The sequence below is a fragment of the Bos javanicus genome, chromosome X, assembly GCF_032452875.1.
Source record: "Bos javanicus breed banteng chromosome X, ARS-OSU_banteng_1.0, whole genome shotgun sequence".
Classification (NCBI taxonomy): Eukaryota; Metazoa; Chordata; class Mammalia; order Artiodactyla; family Bovidae; genus Bos; species Bos javanicus.
The window spans coordinates 85,413,237-85,431,430 of NC_083897.1; the positions used below are offsets into that span (position 1 = coordinate 85,413,237).

Here is an 18,194-nt window from a genome sequence, read left to right on the forward strand (position 1 = left end):
ATCTCCTTGCAGTCCAAGGGACTGTCAAGAGTCTTCTCCAACACCACAGTTCAAAAGCATGAATTCTCTGGCACTCAGCTTTCTTTATAGTCCAATTCTCACATTCATACATGACCACTGGAAAAACCATAGCCTTGATTAGATGGACTTTTGTTGACAAAGTAATGTCTCTGCTTTTTATTTTTATTTTATTATTATTATTATTATTACTTTACAATATTGTATTGGTTTTGCCATACATCAACATGCATCTGCCACAGATATACATGTGTTCCCCATCCTGAACCCCCCCTCCCACCTCCCTCCCCATACCATCCCTCTGGGTCAACCCAATGCACTAGCCCCAAGCCTCCTGTATCCTGCACTGAACCTGGACTGGTGATTCATTTCTTATATGATATTATACATGTTTTAATGCCATTCTCCCAAATCATCCCCCCCACTCCCTCTCCCACAGAGTCCAAAAGACTGTTCTATACATCTGTGTCTCTTTTGCTGGAGCCTATTATACAGAGTGAAGTAAGCCAGAAAGAAAAACACCAATACAGTATACTAACGCATATACATGGAATTTAGAAAGATGGTAACAATAACCCTGTATGTGAGACAGCAAAAGAGACACAGATGTCTCTGCTTTTTAATATGCTGTTCAGGTTGGTCATAAATTTCCTTCCAAGGAGTAAGCATCTTTTATTTTATTTTTTTTTAATTTTTAAATTTATTTATTTTAATTGGAGGCTAATTACTTTACAATATTGTATTGGTTTTGCCATACATCAACATGAATCTGCCACGGGTGTACATGTGTTCCCCATCCTGAATCCCCCTCCCACCCCCCTCCCTGTACCATCCCTCTGGGTCATCCCAGTTCACCAGCCCCAAGCATCCTGTATCTTGCATCGAACTTGGACTGGCGATTCGTTTCTTATATGATATTATACATGTTTCAGTGCCATTCTCCCAAATCATCCCCCCCTCTCCCTCTCCCACAGAGTCCAAAAGACTGTTCTATACATCTGTGTCTCTTTTGCTGTCTCACATACAGGGTTATCATTACCATCTTTCTAAATTCCATATATATGTGTTAGTATTGGTGGTTTTCTTTCTAAGCATCTTTTAATTTCATGGCTGCAATCACCATCTGCAATGATTTTGGAGCCCCCCAAAATAAAGTCAGCCACTGTTTGTACTGTTTCCCCATCTATTTGCCATGAAGTGATGGGATTGGATGCCATGATCTTCGTTTCCTGAATGTTGAGCTTTAAGCCAACATTTTAATACTGCATAATAAGTTATTACAAGAAAATGGCTAAAATTCCCTTTGCTATAAAATGTACCTTTTTCCTTATCTATTTTATGCATAGAGTTTGTATCTTTAATCCCATTCCCTGAATTCTGCTCCCCCAACACAAAATTGTTCTGTATATCTGTGAGTCTATTTCTGTTTTCCATGTACATTCATTTATATTATTTTTGTATTCTACATATAAATGATATACAACATTTGTCTTTGGCATATTTCACTCTGCATGATATTCTCTAAGTCCATCTATATTGCTGAAAATGGCAGAATTTAAATCTTTTTATGCTTGAGTAATGGTGGTGATGGTGGTTTAATCACTAAGTAATGTCCAAATCATTGAGACCCTATTAACTATATAGCCTGCCAGGCTCCCCTGTCTGTGGCATTTCCCAGGCAAGAATACTGGAGTGGGTTGTCATTTCCTTCTCCAAGGTATCGTCTAGGTCCAGGAATCAAACCCAGGTCTCCTGCATTGCAGGCAGATTCTTTGCCAACTGAGCCCATAACTGAGTAATACTCCATTGTAAATATATACCACATTTTTTCTATCCATTCATTTGTTGATGGACACTTAACTTGCTGCCGTTGTCTTGGCTACTGTAAACAGTGTTTCTGTGAGTATTTTGGTGCATGTATCTTTTCAAATTAATGTTTCTGTATTTTCCAAAATCATAGAAGTGAAATTTATGGATCATATGGTAGTTTTATTTAAAAACAAAATTTGGAAACCTCTGTACTGTTTTCCATAGTGACTGCACTAATTTAAGTCCCACCAACAATATATAAGGGTTCCCTTTTTTCCACATTCTCTTCATCTTTTATTTGTAGACTTTTTGATGATAGCCACCCTAACAGGTGAGAGGTGATACTTTGTTGTTTGATTTGAATTTCTCTAGCAATTAGCAGTGTTGAGCATATTTCCATGTGCCTGTTATCCCTGTCTATGTCTTCTTTGGAAAAATACTTATTTAGGAACTTTGCATATTTTTTATTGAGTTGCTCTGTTATTGGATATTAAGTTTTATGAGATTTTATATACATTTGGATATTAACTTATTGTGAGTCACATCATTTGTAAATATCTTCTTCAATATTATAGGTTTTCTTTTCATTTTGACGATGGTTTCCATTGATATACAAAAGTTATTTTTTTTTAAATTTTGAAATAAATTTATTTATTTTAATTGGAGGCTAATTACATTAAAATATTGTATTGGTTTTGCCATACATCAACATGAATCTGCCACGGGTGTACATGTGCTCCCCATCTTGAACCCCCCTCAAACCTCCTCCCCATACTATCCCTCTGGGTCATCCCAGTGCACCAGCCCCAAGCATTCTGTATGATGCATAAAACCTGGACTGGCAATTCATTTCACATATGATAATATACATGTTTCAATGTCATTATCCCAAACCATCCCACTCTTTCCCTCTCCCACAGAGTCCAAAAGACTGTTCTATACATCTGTGTCTCTTTTGCTGTCTCATATACAGAGTTATCCTTACCATCTTTCTAAATTCCATGTATATGTGTTATTTTACTGTATTGGTGATTTTCTTTCTGGCTTACTTCACTCTGTATAATAGGCTCCAGTTTCATCCACCTCATTAGAACTGATTCAAATGTATTCTTTTTAATAGCTGAGTAATACTCTATTGTGTATATGTACCACTGCTTTCTTATTGATTCATCTGCTGATGGACATCTAGGTTGCTTCCATGTCCTGGCTATTATAAACAGTGCTGCGATGAACAGTGGGGTACACGTGTCTCTTTCAATTCTGGTTTCCTCGATGTGTATGTTCAGCAGTGGGATTGCTGGGTCGTATGGCAGTTCTATTTCCAGTTTTTTAAAGAATCTCCACACTGTTCTCCATAGTGGCTGTACTAGTTTGCATTCCCACCAACAGTGTAAGAGGGTTCCCTTTTCTCCACACCCTCTCCAGCATTTATTGCTTGTAGACTTTTGGATCGCAGCCATTCTGACTGGCATGAAATGGTACCTCATAGTGGTTTTGATTTGCATTTCTCTGATAATGAGTGATGTTGAGCCTCTTTTCATATGCTTGTTAGCCATCTGTATGTCTTGGTTGGAGAAATGTCTGTTTAGTTCTTTGGTCCATTTTTGATTGGGTGGTTTATTTTTCTGGAATTCAGCTTCAGGAGTTGCTTGTATATTTTAGAGATTAATTCTTTGTCCATTGCTTCATTTGCTATTATTTTCTCCCATTCTGAAGGCTGTCTTTTCACCTTGCTTATAGTTTCCTTTGTTGTGCAGAAGCTTTTAAGTTTAATTAGGTCCCATTTGTTTATTTTTGTTTTTATTTCCAATATTCTGGGAGGTGGGTCATAGACGATCCTGCTGTGATTTATGTTGGAGAGTGTTTTGCCTCTGTTTTCCTGTAGGAGTTTTATAGTTTCTGGTCTTATGTTTAGATCTTTAATCCATTTTGAGTTTATTTTGTGTATGCTGTTAGAAAGTATTCTAATTGCATTCTTTTACAAGTGGTTTTGCCAGTTTTCCCGGAACCACGTGTTAAAGAGATTGTCTTTTCTCCATTCTATATTCTTGCCTCCTTTGTCAAAGATAAGGTATCCATAGGTGCGTGGATATATCTCTGGGATTTCTGTTTTGTTCCATTGATCTATATTTCTGTCTTTGTGCCAGTACCATACTGTCTTGATGACTGTGGCTTTGTAGTAGAGCCTGAAGTCAGGCTGGTTGATTTCTCAAGTTCCATTCTTCTTTCTCAAGATTGCTTTGGCTATTTGAGGTTTTTCGTATTTCCATACAAACTGTGAAATTATTTGTTCTAGCTCTGTGAAGAATACCATTGGTAGCTTGATAGGGATTGCATTGAATCTATTGATTGCTTTGGGTAGTATATTTATTTTCACTATATTGATTCTTCCGATCCATGAACATGGTATATTTCTCCATCTATTTGTATCCTCTTTGATTTCTTTCACCAGTGTTTTATAATTTTCTATATATAGGTCTTTTGTTTCTTTAGGTAGATATATTTATAAGTATTTTACTCTTTTTGTTGCAATGGTGAATGGAATTATTTCCTTTATTTCTCTTTTTATTTTCTCATTATTAGTGTATAGGAATGCAAGGGATTTCTGTGTGTTGATTTTATATTCTGAAACTTTACTGTATTCATTGATTACCTCTAGTAATTTTCTGGTGGAGTCTTTAGGGTTTTCTATGTAGAGGATCATGTCATCTGCAAACAGTGAGAGTTTACTTCTTCTTTTCCAATCTGGATTCCTTTTGTTTCTTTTTCTGCTCTGATTGCTGTGGCCAAAACTTCCAAAACTATGTTGAATAGTAGTGGTGAGAGTGGGCACCCTTGTCTTGTTCCTGACTTTAGGGGAAATGCTTTCAATTTTTCACCATTGAGGATTATGTTTGCTGTGGGTTTGTCATATATAGCTTTTATTATGTTGAGATATGTTCCTTCTATTCCTGCTTTCTGGAGGGTTTTTATCATAAATGGATATTGAATTTTGCCAAAGGCTTTCTCTGCATCTATTGAGATAATCATAATGGTTTTTATTTTTCAATTTGTTAATGTGGTGTATTACATTGATCAGTTTGTGGATACTGAAGAAACCTTGCATCCCTGGGAGAAAGCCCACTTGTTATGATGTATGATCTTTTTAATGTGTTGTTGGATTTTCATTGCTAGAAATCTGTTAAGGGTTTTTGCATCTATGTTCATCAGTGACATTGGCCTGTAGTTTTCTTTGTTTGTGGCATCTTGGTCTGGTTTTGGTATTAGGGTGATGATGGTCTCATAGAATGAGTTTGGAAGTTTACCTTCCTCTGCCATTTTCTGGAAGAGTTTGTGTAGGATAAATGTTAGCCCTTGGCTAAATTTTTGGTAGAATTCAGCTGTAAAGCCGTCTGGACCTGGGCTTTTGTTTGCTGGAAGACTTCTGATTACAGTTTCAATTTCCGTGATTGTGATGGGTCTGTTAAGATTTTCTATTTCTTCCTGGTTCAGTTTTGGAAAGTTGTACTTTTCTAAGAATTTGTTCATTTCTTCCACGTTGTCCATTTTATTGGCATATAATTGCTGATAGTAGTCTCAGCAATGAATGTGAGAGTTGGACTGTGAAGAAAGCTGAGCACTGAAGAATTGATGCTTTTGAACTGTGGTGTTGGAGAAGACTCTTGAGAGTCCCTTGGACTGCAAGGAGATCCAATCAGTCCATTCTAAAGGAGATCAGTCCTGGGTGTTCTTTGGACGGACTGATGCTAAAGCTGAAACTCCAATACTCTGGCCACCTCATGTGAAGAATTAACTCATTGGAAAAGACTCTGATGTTGGGAGGGATTGGGGGCAGGAGGAGAAGGGGATGACAGAGGATGAGATGGCTGGATGGCATCACCGACTTGATGAATGTGAGTTTGAGTGAACTCTGGGTGTTGGTGATGGATAGGGAGGCCTGGTGTGCTGCAATTCATGGGGTTGCAAAGAGTCGGACACGACCAAGCTACTGAACTGAACTGAACAGAGATATGTATTTATTTGAGTTAGTCCTATTTTGAGTTTGTTCAGTTTCTTCAAACTTTGTGCATGCTAAGTTGCTCAGTCGCTCAGTCGTGTCTGACTCTTTATGATCCTATGGACTGTAACCCATCAGGCTTCTCTGTCCATGGGATTTTCCAGTCAAAAATACTGGAGTGGGTTGCTATTTCCTTCCCCAGGATATCTTCCTGATCCAGGGATCATGCCCACGTCTCCTGCGTTTTCTGGTGGATTTTTTACCACTGAGCCACATGGGAAGCCCAGGCTTTAGTCCTCTGTATTTTACTAAATTTGGGAAATTTTCAGCACTTAGAGCCTCACTGTTCCTCCTTGCCTTCTTAGGCTCTGATCATATGAATGCTGTATCGTTTATTATTGTCCTACAGGTCCTTATGTTTGTTCACTATTTTATTAATATGTTTTTTTCTCTGTAGTTCAGATTGAATACTGTTGTTTCCTCAAATTCATTGATTCTGTCCCTTCCTATATCTACTACATTACTGAGCTTATCGAGTGACTATTTAAAAAATTGAAATTATTGTATATTTTAGCTCTTTAATTTCCAAATGATCATATTTTAACTTCTAGTTCTTTGTTGGTATTTTCTACTTTTGAACATGTTTCATGAGAACTTGTAATTTCTTATTTAAACATATATGATGCCCGAGTTGAAATTCCTGTCAAGTCATTCCAATATCTAATCCTCTCAGATAAACTCGTGTCAATTAAGAGCCTCTTGGCATTCAAGTTATAATTTTCCAGCTTTTTGTTATAATGCATGATTTTTTTGTATACTGTACAATTTGAGTATACTAGGAGAAAGTGAAAGTCTCTCAGTCATATCCGACTCTTTGTGACCCTGTGGGCTACAGAGTTCATGGAATTAATTCTCTGGGCCAGAATACTGGAGTGGGCAGCTGTTTCCTTCACCAGGGGATCTTCCCAACCCAGAGATCAAACCCAGGTCTCTGAAATTGCAGGTGGATTCTTTACCAGCTGAGCTATCAGGGAAGCCTGAGTCTTATGTAAATCTTCCATTTTATAAAGTAGCCACCCTGTTTAAGTATAACACACAGGTCCTGAACCTACTTGTGGGATGTATTTCAATGACATTCTAATTTTTCTGAAGCTTAATGATGGCTTTTTGGTCTGCATCAATTCAGTTCAGTTCAGTCACTATGTGTGTCCATGACCAACTCTTGGAGTTTACTCAAACTCATGGCCATCAAGTTGGTAATGCCATCCAACCATCTCATCCTCTGTTAGCCCCTTCTCCTGCCTTCAGTCTTTTCCAGCATCAGGGTTTATTCCAATGAGTCAGCTCTTCACATCATGTAGCTAAAGTATTGGAGTTTCAGCATCAGCATCAGTCTTTCCAATGAACATTCAGGGCTGATTTCCTTTAGGATGGACTGGTTGGATCTCCTTGCAGTCCAGGGACTCTCAAGAGTCTTCTCCAACACCACAATTCAAAAGCATCAATTCTTTGGTGCTCAGTTAGCTTTATAGTCCAGCTGTCACGTCCATACATGACTACTGGAAAAACCATAGCTTTGACTAGACGGACCTTTGTTGGCAAAGTGATGTCTCTGCTTTTTAATATGCTGTCTAGGTTGGTCAAAAGTTTTCTCCCAAGGAGGAAACTTCTTTTAACTTCATGGTGGCATTCACCATCTGTAGTGATTTTGGAGCCCAAAAAAAAAATAAAGTCTGTCACTGTTTCCACTGTTTACCCATCTATTTGCCATGAAGTGATGGGACCAAATGCCATGATCTTAGTTTCCTGAATGCTGAGTTTTAAGCCAACTTTTTCACTCTCCTCTTTCACTTTCTTCAAGAGGCTCTTTAGTTCTTCTTTGCTTTCTGCCATAAGGGTGGTGTCATTTGCATATCTGAGGTCATTGATATTTCTGCTGGCAATCTTGATTCCAGCTTCTCTTTCATCCAGCCTGGCATTTCTCATGAGGTACACTACATATAAGTTAAATAAGCAGGGTAACAATATACAGCCTTGATGTACTCCTTTCCCTATTAAAAGCCAGTCTGTTGTTTCATGTCCAGTTCTAACTGTTGCTTATTGACCTGCATAGAGATTTCTCAGGAGGCAGGTCAGGTGGTCTGGTATTCCCATCTCTTGAAGAATGGTCCACAGTTTGTTGTGATCCATGCAGTCAGTGGCTTTAGTGTAGTAAGTGAAGCAGAAGTAGGTGTTTTTCTGGAATTCTCTTGCTTTTTCTATGACCCAACAAATGTTGGCAATTTGATGATCACTGGTTCCTCTGCCTTTTCTAAATCCAGCTTGAACTTCTGGAAATTCTTGGTTTATGTAGTGTTGAAGCCTTGCTTGTAGAATTTTGAGCATTGCTTTACTAGTGTGTGAGATGAGTGCAATTGTGTGGTAGTTTGTGCATTCTTTGGCATTGCCTTTCTTTGAGATTGGAATGAAAGCTGACTGTTTCCAGTCCTGTGGCCACTGCTGAGTTTTCCAAAGTTGCTGGCATATTGAGTGCAGCACTTTCACAGCATCATCTTTTAGGATTTGAAATAGCTCAACTGGAATTCTGTCACCTCCATTAACTTTGTTCGTAGTAATGCTTCTTAAGGCCCACTTAACTTCACACTCCAGGATGTCTGGCTCTAGGAGAGTGATCACACCATTGTGGTTATCTGGGTCATGAAGATATGTTTTGTATAGTTCTGTGTATTCTTCCCACCTCTTCTTAATATCTTCCACTTCTGTTAGGTCCATACCATTTCTCTCCTTTCTTGTGCCCATCTTTGCATAAAATATTCCCTTGGTATGTCTAATTTTCTTGAAGAGATCTCTAGTGTTTCCCATTCTATTGTTTTCCTCTGTTTCTCTGCATTGATTACTGAGGAAGGCTTTCTTATCTCTCCTTGCTATTCTTTGGAACTCTGCATTCAAATGGGTTAACTTTCCTTTTCTCCTTTGCCTTTTGCTTCTCTTATTTTCACAAGTATTTGTAGGGCCTCCTCAGACAACCATTTTGCCTTTTTGCATTTATTTTTCTTGGGGATGATCTTTTCTTTGGGATGATCCTTGTCTACTGTACAGTGTCACAAACCTCCGTCCATAGTTCTTCAGCCACTGTGTCTATCAGATCTAATACCTTGAATCTATTTGTGACTTTCACTGTATAATAGTAAGGGATTTGATTTAGGTCATACCTGAAAGGTTTAGTGGTTTTCCCTACTTTCTTCAATTTAAGTCTGAATTTGGCAGTAAGCAGTTCATCATCTGAGCCTTGGTCTGCTTGGTTAATATCATACTTTTAGGTCTCACATTGATTCCTACTGATGTTGCTTGATGAAGTATAAGGAGCTTCCACAAAGTTGTGCTTGTAGATGGGGGAAAGGAGCCTTCTTCCATTGAAAATAAAGCTTTTTTTTCCAGGCTGGACAGTTATTGTTGTTGCTGCCCAGTAACTTGGGAATAGAGAGATTTTCCTGAATTAGGGTCACTTTTTTGATGTTGTGTCCCTCGCAGATGACTCCTTCCACACGCAGCACCAGTGTCTCTGAGAGAATGAGGTCTGGCAGAGAAAAAGAGTGTTTCCCTGGCTGATGTTGCTTTTGATGCCATTTTACTCTGTGCCCTTGCACCTAGTTTTTTTGTGTTTCTATTTGGGGGGAGGGGATGTCAGGACCTGCAGGGAAGGAGAACACTTCCTAGTTTGGCACTTTTTGTGGTAAGAACACCTCTGCTGGTACCCACAGCATCCGTATGTTAATTGTGTGGAGAATGAGTTTTCATGTTTGGTAAGGAGAGGGGTATCTCAAACCCAATAAGGAGAACACTGCCTTATTATTAATAAGGCTTCCAATTGATTTACCTTGCCTAGTGTTTTTAAGTAACAATCCCTTTAGATCAGGGGGGTTGTTATACCTACCTGTGCCACTATCTGTTGTTAAATTTGGGGTAAATGCCAGGCCTGGGTCACCATCTTCTGTTGAATGAGAAAGTGAGATACCCTGCTGATGTGTTTTCCTCTGATTCTGGGTTCACTAACAAGTTCTATTTCCTTTTTCAAGCTTTTACCATCCTCTTTTTACTGTGTCTTATTTCCAAGATTTACAGTTCTATTTAGTGGGACTGGTTCAAAATTGGGAAAGGAGGACATGAGGCTGTATATTGTCACTCTGCTTATTTAGGTTGTGTTCAGAGTACATCATGCAAAATGCTGGGCTGGATAAAGCACAAGCTTGAATCAAGATTGCCAGGAAAAATATCAATAACCTCAGATATGCTGATGACACCACCTTTATGGCAGAAAGTGAAGAGGCACTAAAGAGCCTCTTGATTAAGGTGAAAGAAGAAAGTGAAAAAGCTGGCTTAAACCTCAACATTTAAAAAAAAAGGTTATTGTATAAAGTCCCCCCACTTCATGGCAAATGGATGGGGAAACAGTGACAGGCTTTATTTTCTTGGGTTCCAAAATCACTATGGATGGTGACTGAGCCATGAAATTAAAGAACACTTGCTCCTTGGAAAAAAAGCTATGACCAACCTAGACAGCATATTAAAAAGCAGAGACATCACTTTGCTGACAAAGGTCTGTCTAGTCAAAGCTCTGATTTTTTTCAGAAATCATGTATGGATGTGAGAATTGGACCATACAGAAGGAAGAGTGCCAAATAATTGATGCTTTCAAACTGTGGTATTAGATAAGACTCTTGAGACTCCCTTGGAGTGCAAGGATATCAAACCAGTCAATCCTAAAGGAAATCAATCCTGAATATCATTGGAATGACTGATGCTGAAGTGAAGCTCCAATACTTTGGTCACCTGATGCAAAGAACTAACTCATTGGAAAAGAGCCTGATGCTGGGAAAGACTGAAAACAAGAGAATAATGTGATGACAGAGGATAAGATTGTTGGATGACATCCTTGACTCAGTGGACATGAGTTTGAGCAGGCTCTGGGAGATGGTGATGGACAAAGAAGGCTGGCTTGCTGTAGTGCATAGCGTCACAGAGAGTCAGATATGACTGAGTGACTGAAGGAAAAAACAACGGTAGTGGGAAAGAGAAGGTAAAGACAAGATTCTGCCATCATCTTGTATGGACCATAAGTCTCAATTCTGTGGGTTTTGGAAATTATTAGTTTGATGCAAAAATATTTGCAGCTTTTGCATTGTTGAAATTTCCATTTCCTATTGGAATACATTCTAAATAAATGTGGTTATATCACACATCATTTTAATGCACATTTCTTGCTTTAGGTTTTTTGCTAATGATATGTTACTTGTTTATTTTATATTTATTTTAGACTATATAAATGATGTTAGACAGAAAGCAAATTTGAATGATTTTCTTATTTGAGTTCCAAATGGAAGTTAAAGCAGTGGAGACAACTTACAACATCAATAACGCATTTGGCCAAGGAACTGCTAACAGTGCATGGAGACTCAAGAAGTTTTACAAAGTAGATGAGAGCCTTGAAGAGGAGCAGTGTAGTGGCTGGCCATTGGAAGCTGACAATGACAACTGAGAGTCATCATGGAAGCTGATCTTCTTATGACTATGTGAGAAGTTGCCAAAGAACTCAGTGTCGAACATTCTATGGTCCTTTGGCATTTGAAGCAAATTGGAAAGGTGAAAAAGCTCAATAAGTGGGTGCCTCCTGAGGTGAATGAAAAACAAAAAAGTTGTCATTTAGATGTGTTATCTTCTCTTATTCTACACAACAACAATGAACCATTTCTCAAATGGATTGTGATGTACTACAAAAAAGTGGATTTTATTATGACAATCAGTGATGACCAGCTCAGTGTTTTGACCAAGAAGAAGCTCCAAAGCACTTCCCAAAGCCAAATGTTCACCAAAAAAAGTTCATTGTCACTTTTTGTTGGTCTGCTGCTGGTCTGATCCACTACAGCTTTCTGAATTGCAGTGAAACCATTACATCTGAGAAGTATGCTCAGCAAATCAATGAGATACACTCAAAACTGCATTGCCTTCAAGCCAGCATTGGTCAGCAGAAAAGGTGCAATTCTTCTCTAGGACAATGCTTGACTGCACATTGCACAACTAACACTTCAAAAGTTAAACAAATTGAACTACTAAGTTTTGCCTCATCTGCCATATTCATTTGACCTCTCACCAACCAACTATCACTTCCTCAAGCATCTCAACAAATGTTTGCAGGGAAAACACTTCCACAAATAGCAGGATGCAAAAAATTCTTTGTAAGAATTCTTCAAATACCAAAACACAGATTTTTATGCTACAAGAATAAGCAAAATTGTTTCTCATTGGCAAAAGTTTGTTGATTTTAATGGCTCCTATTTTGATTAATAAAGACACGGTTGAGTCCAGTTACATTGATTTAAAATTCACTGTCCAAAACTATAATTATATTTGCACCAACTTAATATATAGCACTGAGTGTCTACTATCACAGTTTCATAGAGAATAGCTCCATTACCCCAAAAGTCCTCTTGTGTTATACTTTTGACAGCCAATTCTTGTACTTCTAACTTCTGACAATCCATGATGTGTTTTCATTCCTAATAATTTTGCCTTTCTAAAATCTCATGAAAATAAACCTTTAAATAAGAAGCCTTTTTTGAAATTTTTTTTAAAAAATTTATTTATTTTTAATTGAAAAATAATTGCTTTACCATATTGATTTTACTTCTGCCATACATCAACGTGAATTAGCCATTGGAATACATATGTCCCCTCCATTGTGAACTGCTGTCCCACCTCCCACCCATCTAGGTTGTTACACAGCCCTGGTTTATCTATTTTACATATGGTAGTGTATTCAATATCACAGTAATCCAAGTCATACTCCAACCAGTAATACTTAAGAAGCTGAAATTTAATGGTTCTATGAAGACCTAAAAGACCTTCTAGAACTAATATCCCAAAAGATGAACTTTTTAATCATAGGGGACTGGAATGCAAAAGTAGGAAGTCAAGAAACACTTGGAGTAACAGGCAAATTTGGCCTTGGAGTACAAAATGAAGCAGGGCAAAGGCTAACAGAGTTTTGCAAAGATAATGCACTGGTCATAGTAAACACCCTCTTCCAACAACATGAGAGAAGACTCTACACATGGACATCACCAGATGGCCAATATTGAAATCAGGTTGATTTTATTCTTTGCAGCCAAAGATGGAGAAGTTCTATACGGTCTGCTGACTGTGGCTCAGATAATGAACTCCTTATTGACAAATTCAGACTTAAATTGAAGAAAGTAGGGAAAACCACTAGCCCATTCAGTTCAGTTCAGACACTCAGTCATGTCCGACCCTTTGCGACCCCATGAATCACAGTACGCCAGGCCTCCCTGTCCATCACCAACTCCCGGAGTTCTCTCAAACTCACGTCCATTGAGTCAGTGATGCTGAGAGAGTCATTTCCTAGGCAGGTTGATAGGGAGTCTAGGGGTCCCCAAGGAGAGAGGGGTCTGGAATTCTCAAGGAGGAAGAAAGGACAAATTTTTTTTCTTTCTCCACATTCCTTAGGATTATATAACAATAATGTATCCTGCCTAAGGACAGTATCTGGATTAAACCTTCTGTTATCTTAAAATGTAAATTATGGGAGTAGGTCTGATGAGGTCTTTACAACCTCCAGACAATCTTTGGATTATATAACTTCGTTGTTAACACTAGCAAGCGGGTACTCTTTCTGCCCCCTTCTGATGCCTATGTCAGAAGCTTTCTGTATCTCCTTTATACTTTAATAAAACTTTGTTACACAAAAGCTCTGAGTGATCAAGCCTCATCTCTGGCCCGGGATTGAATTCTTCTCCTCTGGGGGCCAAGAATCCCGGTGTATTCGTGTGATTCAACAACAACCTTTCAATGCCATCCAGCCATCTCATCCTCTGTCGTCCCCTTTTGCTTCTGCCCCCAATCCTCCCAGCATCAGAGTCTTTTCCAATGAGTCAACTTTTCGCATGAGGTGGCCAAAGTACTGGAGTTTCAGCTTCAGCATCATTCCTTCCAAAGAAATCCCAGGGCTGATCTCCTTCAGAATGGATTGGTTGGATCTCCTTTCAGTCCAAGGGACTCTCAAGAGTCTTCTCCAACACCACAGTTCAAAAGCATCAATTCTTCAGTGCTCAGCTTTCTTCACAGTCCAACTCTCACATCCATACATGACCACTGGAAAAACCATAGCCTTGACTAGACGGACCTTTGTCGGCAAAGTAATGTCTCTGCTTTTCAATATGCTATCTAGGTTGGTCATAACTTTTCTTCCAAGGAGTGAGCGTCTTTTAATTTCACGGTTTCAGTCACCATCTGCAGTGATTTTGGAGCCCCCAAAAATAAAGTCTGACACTGTTTCCACTGTTTCCCATCTATTTCCCATGAAGTGATGGGGCCAGATGCCATGATCTTCGTTTTCCGAATGTTGAGCTTTAAGCCAACTTTTCACTCTCCTCTTTCACTTTCATCAAGAGGCCTGTTAGTTCCTCTTCTCTTTCTGCCAGGTATGATCTAAATCAAATCCCTTATGATTTTACAGAAGAAGTGACAAATAGATTCAAGAGATTAGATTTAATAGACAGAATGCCTGAAGAACAATGGACACAGGTCCATGAAATTGTACAGGAGATGATGATCAAGACCACCCCCAAGAAAAAGAAATGCAATAGGAAAAATTGTTGCCTGAGGAGGCCTTATAAATATGAGAAAAGAAGACAAGTGAAGGGCAAAGGACAAAAGGAAAAGTATACCCATTTGAATACAGAGTTCCAAAGAACAGCAAGGAGAAATAGGAAAGCCTTCCTCAGTGATCAATGCAAAAAAATAAAGGAAAAGAGTAGAATGGGAAAAGACTAGAAATGTCTTCAAGAAAATTAGAGATATCAAGGGAACATTTCATGCAATGAGGGGCAAAATAAAGGACAGAAATGTTATGAGCCTAACAGAAGAAGAAGATATTAACAAGAGATGACAAGAATACAAAGAACTATACAACAAAGATCTTCATGACCCATCACGCCATTGCAAATAGATATGGAAACAATGGAAATGTGACAGACTTTATTTTCTTGGGCTCCAAAATCAATGCAGACTGTGACTGCAGCCATGAAATTAAAAATCACTTACTCCTTGGAAGAAAATCTATGACAACCTAGACAGCATATTAAAAAGAAGAGACATCACTGCCGACAAAGATCTGACTAGTCAAAGCCATGCTTTTTCCAGTAGTCATGTATGGATGTGAGAGTAGGACTATAAAGAAAGCTGAGTGTTGAAGAATGGACGCTTTTGAACTGTGATGTTGGAGCAGATTCTTGAGAGTCCCTTGGGCTGCAAGGAGATCAAGCCCGTAAATCCAAAAGGAAATCAATCCTGAATGTTCATTGGAATGACTGATGCTGACACTGCAACTCCAATACTTTGGCCACCTGATGTAAAGAACTGACTCATTGTAAAATACCCTGGTGCTGGGAAAGATTGAGAGCAGGAGGAGAAGGGAATGACAGAGGATGAGATGGTTGGATGATATCACCGAGTCAATGGACATGAGTTTGAGCAAGCTCTGGGAGTTGGTGATGGACAGGAATGCCTGGCGTGCTGCGGTCCATGGTGTCATAAACAGTCAGAGACGACTGAGCAACTGAACTGAACAGATTGTATATGCTTCCATGCTACTCTCTCCATTCAATAAGTGGTCTTTTGTATCTAGTGTTTAGTTTTGGATAGCATTCCATTATGTCGATATACCTTAATTTATTTTTACATTTCAGATTGACTGTATTATTGGTATTTTATGTTCAGTTCTTGGGAATGACATATTTTCTGATTCTCTGCTGCTTTCAAAGTCATTATTTAGACATTTCTGCCTATTCTGAGTCTTTCAGATATGGAAGCTCCCTTCCAATCCATAGAAAGTAAAGGAATTAGCATCATATCTCCAAAATTTTTTTAAACAGTATGCCCATAGTAACACAGAAAGTTATAGCAGAAGAGTTAGGACTTAAATCCCCAATATTCAGTCACAGTCCAGTACTAGAAAGCATTCTGAGGAAAATAAGTATGTCTTAAAATGATGGAAAATAAATCTTTAGGGAGACTAAATATTGAAGTATATGGTCTGATAAAAGAATTTAGAAAATAGTTTGAAAACCCTTTTTAACCATATAAAAGATCATATAGTCATTAAGCATCAATAGGATGATACTCAATAGACATAAGATGTAAAATGGGAAGCATAGAGTTATTTTGCCTTTAAAAGCAGATTAGAGAGAAAGAAGGATATGTTATAGAAACCCATCTACTTCAGGGCTGTGGATCAGGACTAGAGGGGGGCTAAAGATCTGGCTATGCCTCTCTGCTTCAGCATATCTGGTTTACAGAGAAAGTTCTAGAAAAGAAATGGGTATTTTTACTGAACCAAACCTGTTTGTATAATCATTGGTGCTTAGAATGTCAGGGACAGAAAGAATCTGAAAGATAGTCAAGTCCAACCTCCCTACCTCAAAGATGAGGAAACTGAGGCCAAGTGAAGGGAAATGACTTTTATAAGGTCAAATAGAGGAATTGGAAGCAGGGTTTCCTAACTCCCAAACATTCATAGTGATGTGTTGTGAAGCTCATCATCTGGAGACCCATCCAAATGGGTTTAATCACTTCATTAAACAACTTTTTACTGATCAATATTTGCCAGTGTCCTGTATTTCTTTAGTCTTCACCAACTTGTGATATTAAATAAGGGCACATGGTGAATATAGGAATATTATTTATACTGATTCTTGGCCCTACATAACTAAATACTCCAATTTCTGGCAAGCTATCCTTTAAATATTTCTAAGGCTTTCATATGTTTCACATGTATTTATGTTCATTATTCCTTTTGCTACCTCTATTATGTCTGGTCCTGTAGCCTTTCCTATGCAACACCACTGGAGCCCTCATTATGCCAGAGCTACTAGAAGGCCTATGTCAAAGAAGAGTTTTGAAAGTGCTTCCCTTTGTGCTCTGTATTTTCAAAAATGCCACTAATCAGGACTACTGAACACTTATTTAGTTTTCAGCAAAAGAGATCTTTCACAAATTCTTCCAAACTGCCACCTTCTTCCTTTAGATTGAATGTGATTTGAGCTGCCTCCTTGACCCTGTTGCACATAGACCTCTGACAAGACAGCCCACTGGTTTACTAAACATGCTACATCTGTCTGAATTCTAATTTAGATTTAAACTGGAAACTCCATAACCTCACATTCTCCCTCCTCCTCACCCAAAACTGACACCTAAATGAAAATATCAGCTTCTCTGGGTCTCATGAGTTCAAATGGCCAACACATTGTATTGTATTTTGTTATCCCTTTTGATCAGTGGTTCATAATGGGAGCAATATTGCACCCCCAAGGAACATTTGGTAATGCCTGGAGACATTTTTGGTTGCCAAACAAGGGGTGGGAGTGCTATTAGCATCTGGTGAATGGAGAACTGCTAAACATCCTACAACACACAGGAAAACACTCCCACTATCTACCCACTCACAGACAACAAATTTATCAATAGTGCTAAAGCCTGAGAAATCTTATTTTGGCGTAGGGCCAGGATCAAGATAGGCCTAACACTACCCAATATGCTCCATGATTTTTGGCTTATTCAGAAAACTACAGTTGAGCTACCACTTCTGGGAATACATGTGCTAATAATAATAGTGAAAGATTACACAGAATTTTTTTTTTTTTATGTGCCAGGCATAAAATATTTATTGAGGGTACATCATGTGCTAAGTACTCTTTTAGGCTAGGCATGGGCAAATGGTCTATTGTAAAGGGCTAGATGGTATATATTTTAGACTTCATGAGCCATGTTTTACATAGAGTATCTCATTAAATACTCACATTAACTCCATGAAGGAGTTACTATTATTAACCTTATTTTAAATTTGAGCAAAAAGAAGTTTCTAGAAGTGCAATTGAGCATTCTGCCCTAAACTGGAGGTCAATCAATACTTTCACAGGAGAGGGCACTGAACTAAATGTTATATTACAGAAATAAATGAGACTTAGTTTCTTGCTGAGAGAAGTATGACCAATAACAGTTTGACCATTGCAGTTAAAACATAATCTTAAGTCATGCTAAGGCTTACCAGTCCCTACATGATATGACCACTGATGGCTGTAGGATACTTCCTTACTTTCCAATACCATAACATGAGAAGTTTAAACTTTTATGTTTAAACTTGTGGTCTCCTGCTCTGAGATTTTAACATTTTATTTCTTTTCATCTGCTTGTATCAAGTGTTCTCTGTCATGGCCTATAAGTTGCCTAGGTGAAGGGACCTGAGTATTATTTTGGTACAGAGCTCACACACTGCTAGTTCTTAATTATAGAACATTTG

The 18,194-nt window shown here is 38.4% G+C and overlaps 1 pseudogene; it reads left to right on the top strand.

Moving 5' to 3' along the window:
- LOC133242617 (histone-lysine N-methyltransferase SETMAR-like) overlaps positions 1-12,166 on the top strand; it is a 94,763-nt pseudogene extending 82,597 nt beyond the window's left edge.
- The last annotated feature ends 6,028 nt before the right edge of the window (positions 12,167-18,194 follow it).